The sequence below is a fragment of the Lipotes vexillifer genome, unplaced genomic scaffold (genome assembly GCF_000442215.2).
Source record: "Lipotes vexillifer unplaced genomic scaffold, Lipotes_vexillifer_v1.1 scaffold1011, whole genome shotgun sequence".
In the NCBI taxonomy this organism is placed as follows: Eukaryota; Metazoa; Chordata; class Mammalia; order Artiodactyla; family Lipotidae; genus Lipotes; species Lipotes vexillifer.
In genome coordinates, this window is record NW_006787698.1 from 2,202,589 (window position 1) to 2,208,588 (window position 6,000).

The 6,000-nt window shown below is 50.1% G+C and overlaps 1 protein-coding gene across 1 annotated transcript in view; it reads right to left on the reverse strand.

Annotated features, from left to right (window-relative positions):
* The window catches only part of MLLT1 (MLLT1 super elongation complex subunit), a 55,235-nt gene that overhangs the window by 38,753 nt on the left and 10,482 nt on the right, over positions 1-6,000 (reverse strand). The window lies entirely within an intron of this gene.

A 6,000-nucleotide genomic window follows, 5' to 3' on the forward strand; every position in this document is an offset into this window, starting at 1 on the left:
GATATTAAAGAAGACCTAATCAAACGGAAAGACATCGTGTTCTTGGATTGGAAGACTTCAATATTGTTAAGACGGTAATGTCTCCAAAGTATTTACAGATTCAATGCAATCTGTATCAAAATTTCAGTAGTCTTTTTTGCAAAAATGGAAAAGCCAAGTGTCAAATTCATATGTAATCCCAAGAGGCCCACAAAAACCAAAACCGTATTAAAAAAACAAACAAAAACCCCCAAAGTTGGAGGACCCACATATCCTGATTTCAAAACTTTCTACAAAACTACAGTAATCAAAACAGTATGGTACTAGTATAAGGACAGACATAAAGACCAATGGAACAGAATCGAGAGTCCAGAAATAAAACCAACCGTACACGGCCAATTGATATTCAATAAGGATGCTAAAGCCACTCCACAGGGGAAAACAATCTCTACAACAAATGGTGCGGGGACAACGGAACGATCACATGCAGAAGAATGAAGTTAGACCCTACCTCATCCCACACACAAAAATTAACTCAAAATGGGTCAACTATCTAAATATAAGAACTAAAACTATAAAACTAGTACAGGGAAACATAGGGGTAAATCTTCATGACCTCAGATTTGGCGATGGAGTCTGAGATTTGACACCAAAAGTGTAACAGAAGAAAAGTAGATAACTTGAGCTTCATAAAAATTAAAAACTTCTGTGTATCAAAGAACATTATCAGAATGTGATAAAAACCCAAAGAATGGCAGAAAACATTTGCAGATCACACATGCAGTAAGAGTTTAATACCCAGAATATATTAAAAACTCTTACAACTTAACAATTAAAAAAATAAATATTAAAAAAATGGGCGAAAGATGTATACAGCCATTTCTCCAAAGAAGATACATAAATGGCCAACAGCAGGTGAGATGTTCAACACCACTGTCATTAAGGAAATGCAAATCAAAACCTCAACGTGATACCACTTCACACCCATTTCGATGGCTACCACAAAACAAAAACAGGAAATAACAAGCCCTGTTGAGGATGGGGAGAAATAGGAACTCTCCTACATTGCTGGTGGGAATATGTACAGAAGAGTTTGCCAGGTCCTCAAAAAAGTTAAACACAGAATTACCACATGACCCAGCAATTCCACTTCTAGGCATACGCTCCACAGAACTGGAGACTGGAACGCAAACATGCACACGTCCACGCACGTCCACAGCAGCATGAGTCACAGCAGCGAGTAGGCGGAAACAGCCCAGACGTCTACAAACAGATGAGTGGATAAACAAACTGTGGCAGAGCGGATCTTCAATATTCGTGCGTTCCGTTTCTGTATTCAGCTACTCACTAAAATTACCTATAAACCCAAAATCAGTCCTCGTGGCTTTCATGTCCACTTGCAGACAGGCACCGAGTGGTGAGAAAGCAGCTGGCTGCAGGCTCGTCCCCGGCTGCTGTGAAACAAGCTGCACTCGGCCTTCCTGTGCAGTTCTCACACTGAACGAGTGGCCTTTTCACCATGTATGTAGTGCCATTTTTACCAAATTTTTGTGCTTCTGCCATCTGAAATGGCCCCAAGCACAGTGCTGAAGTGCTGTCTAGGGTTCCCAAGCCCAGGAGGGCTGTGATGTGCCTTACAGAGAAAATATGTCTGCTGGACAAGCTTGGTTCAGGCATGAATGATGGTGCTTGGGTTGTGAGTTCAATGTTAATGAATCAACAGTGTACAGTAAATAAGGAGGTTTCAAACAGAAGCACTCAAGAAACAAGGTATGTATCCATCAGTTGACAAAACTGTGACCAGAGGCTCGCAGGAACTTAACCCTTTAGGCTCCCTGTAGCAACCGTTCAGTTTTCACTAACTCAATGTTCCTGGTGACCTTACAGAGAGCATAACTATTTCGAGTAACGAGAATCGACTGTACATACGTGTGTATCTCCATACAGTGGAATATTTCATTCAGCCATAGAAAGGAATGAAGCACTGGCACATGCTCCAGCTTGAATGAACCCTGAAAACACTACGCTAAGTGAAAGAAGCCTCTCACAAACAGACACATGTTGTATGATTCGTTTTGTATGAAATATCCAGAATAGGCAAATCCATAGACGGAAAGCAGATTAGAGGCTCCCAGAAGATGAGGGTCGGGGGGACGAGGAGACGACAAATTTGAAACTAGAGAGGCAGTGGCTGCATAACATTATGAATGCATTAAATGCCACTGAACTGTACACTGTAAAATGCTTAACTGCACATTACGTGAATTTCACCTCAATAAAAATTTTATTTTACAATTGTGGCATCATAGAAAGATATCTGGCATTTGTCCTCAGTTCCCGATCTTGGAGTTTCCTGAGTGACGGGGTGACAGGAGCGTCTTTTGTTCTAACGAGGCGGCTCTTGGTGGGTCCCTAGATGGTTTCAGGATGGGGCTGGTCCCCAGAAAGACCAAGTCTTGATTAGAAGCTCATCCCCCCATCCCGACCTCCAAGCTCCGGGGAGGGGGAGGGCTGGAGATTGAGTCAGTCAGCAGTGGCCAATGACTGACTCATGCCTACACAACGAAGCCTCCATAAAACCCCTAAACATGGGGTTCGGAGACCTCAGGGAGGGCAGGTGAGCGTGGAGGTGCCAGGAGGGCGGTGCATGGAAGGAGAGGCCCCAGAAGCCCACCCCTGCCCACCCCGGGCCCTCTGCCTCTCTCCCACCTGGCTGTTCCTGAATTACATCCCATACACTAAACTGGAAACAGGGAGTAAAATGCTGATCAGAGTTTTGTGAGCTGTTCTAGCAAATTCCAGAACCTGAGGGGGTTGTGGGAACCCCCGATAGCTGATCCATCAGAAGTACAGGAGGCGCAGCACAGACCTGTGGCTGTCGTCTGAACTGGGGACAGCCCTGTGGGGTGACCCCTGACCTGCAGGTGTGTGCTAATTCGAGTGGCTAGTGTCAGAAGCGAACTGAACTGCTGGGCACTCCAGTGGTGCCTGGAGAATCAGAGCTGGAGGAGAGGTGCTGGGAAGGACACCATGCATTTGGAGTCAGAAGCATGTGAGTAAAAACCGCTCAACGGACGTCCTCGGTGGCGCAGTGGCTAGACTCCGCGCTCCCAATGCAGGGGGCCCGGGTTCCACCCCTGGTCAGGGAATTAGGTCCCACATGCCTCAACTAAGAGCCCACGTGCAGCAACTAAAGATCCCACATGCCACAACTAAGACCCAGTGCAGCCACATAAATAAATAAATAAATAAATATTTTGAAAGTATTAAAAAAAAAGAAGACACACAGAGATTACTTTTATTAAGTCAGACAGACCCACCTCCCACAATGCTTCTTTTTTTCGCTTGGGGGTAAGGAGGGCTTTATCTGTAAAAGAACATCCTGCCAACAGGTCAAATGGAACGTGGCCTCAGATAAGTTTTAGCGCCAAACACCACATAACACAGAATTTCTCCATTTCACAGCTAGTGCCACTGAGGCCAGAACGCCTCACGCTCACACGAGAAAACATCCCGCATCTGAGAAAGTGTCCTTTCTGCTCTGGGTGCAGATCCCCCCACTGTCCGGAGAGGCCACACGTCATCCTGGGGCCTGAAGGCCTCAGAGGCCACCTGCTCCACTCACCCCACTCACCCAGGTGGACCCAGCAGTGACATCAACGACACACATGGATGAAGCCCTTACTCTGTGCTAGGTACCGGGCCACACGCTCTACCTTCCATCACTCCGAATCTTCCCAACAGCCTGAGAAGCAGACACAATTAGGAATCCATCTCATGGACAGAGAAACTGGGGCCAAGAGAAGTGGGCTGTCCACAGTTGCCCTGACTCTTCTTAGCAGGACAAAGACCAGCTCACCTTACTTACAGCTGGACAGTAAGGCAGGGCTGAAAGCCAACGGCAGCCCTTGCCTATGGCGGGGGGAAAAGTCACCAGCAGACGCTCTCACGATGTCCCTGGTTCACATGCATCCCACACCTGCAGAAGCTGCTTTTGCCATGAACCGGCACTCACTTTTCCACACACGTCCCTCAACAGGGACCCACATTTAGACAACATCTGTACGACACGATACATAAAACAATACTGTCCCTGTCAACCAGAAGCAAGTAAACAACAGAATTCATGAGGAGCTGTCATCCCGGGTCACGCCTGTCTCGGGTATTGAAGCAATGGGTGCGCATGTGTGAACACACGCTCTGCTGGTCCAAACCCCAGCTCTGCCAATCATGGTGCAGCCCTGCCCACACGACTGGGCACCCAGGCGCCCCTTCATCCACACTGGGGAGATCACCATCCTCCGGGGCCTGTCCGGGTAACTAAGTAATAAGCACCGCTCAGCAGAGCGCCTGGCATAGCACATGCACCCCACAGGACCTGTGACGGGACCTGCATCCCTTCCCGCGATGGGCCTTGCAGCGCAGGGCTGCCCGCTACAGCCCTGAGGGCAACGCCCCCACCAGGAACAGAGGATTCTAGTAACGGGATGCAGGGCACAGGAGAGCACCCAGCACTTATCCTGAGAAAGGGCTCACGGGGCCACGCCGGACCCAGCACCCAACCCTGCAGATACCAAGGCACCCGCGGCTCAGCGCTCCCTCCCAATGGACTCGCTCTGTCTCCCCAACCACCCAGAGGGGCTACAATCAGCATCCCGTTTGCACAGCCTCCCCACGGGGGACCCCAGGACTCACCCCAGCACTGGCGCCGCACCCCACATGGACACCCACTTCTCCACATTCCCGGGGCAGCAGGAGGCCTCCCTGAGCATGGTCCCTAAGCTGCAGGGCACCAGCCCCCTCAGGGTGCAGTATCCATCCCCACCCGTGCGGACAGGCTGGGCTCTCCTCTCAACAGTGGCCAGTCACCGGGACTCTCAGGCCTCGATGCCCAGAGAGCCTCGGGATGACCCACAGGCCCCGCCGCCAAATCCCACTGAGCCGCACCCGCTGAGATGTCCCTTGGTGCCCAGGGGACCGCGGGTGCCCACCTGAGCTCCAACCTCTGACGCCATGGGTTCTCAGAACAAGGGGCTCATTAAGTGAGTGGTGGCACCCTCAGGCCCCCCAGGGGGATGTCCTTCCTGAAAGCTGGCAGAGCCACCCACAGCCAGTCTAGCTGGACTTGTGGAGGAACACCAGCCAGCCGGCCACCTTGGAGCCAGCGAAGGTCACCGCTGGCCGCTTGGTGGCACCTGTGAGGATCAGCAGAGGCACGCTGCCAGGGAGGCAACTGTTAAATGTTGGTTACTGGGCTTTAAAAAAAAAAAAAAGCTATGGCCTGAATGTGTCCCCCGCCAATTCCTATGCTGACTCCCACCCCCCACGTGATGATGCTGGGAGGGGCTTAAGTCACAAGAATGGAGCCCTCGGGAATGGGATTAACACTTCCAGAAAGAGCCCCTAGGCCCCTCGCTGCTTCCACCCTGTGAAGGCACAGCGAGAAGCCTGTGACCCAGAGGACAGAGGACAACCCTCACCCGACCATGCCGGCACCCGATCCCAGACTTCCAGCCATCAGGACGCTGAGCAAACAATTTCTGTTGTTTATGAGTCTGTAGTATTTTGTTACAGCAGCCTCAACGGTCTATGACTATTTCTATTTTTTCATTGTAAGTGTTTAGAAAATACATATGGAGAGAAATAATACAAAACCCCGCTGTGATCCTGCCACCCAGATTACCTTTGTTAACATCTTTCATGTATATAATTCCTTTTTTCTATAAAGGACACACATATAACTTGCTTTCCTCATTCAACAACATTAAAAGCTCTTTCCCCCAAGGTCATCAAAGATTCTGTTCAGAAGATGCGTAAGTGCATCCAACCAACAGCCCACTATCAGACGTCTAATAACTTCCAGATCTTCGCCCCTCCTCCCGCGAGGTGACAACCCCTCTAGGACAGGCCACAGACTCCGGCCCCACCCCAGCACGTGGCAGCTGAGCCGGGGACCCTGCCACTTTCAGGATGACTTATGGCGACGTGCCCCGGTACTCCCCCACCTGCCGCCACAACGTG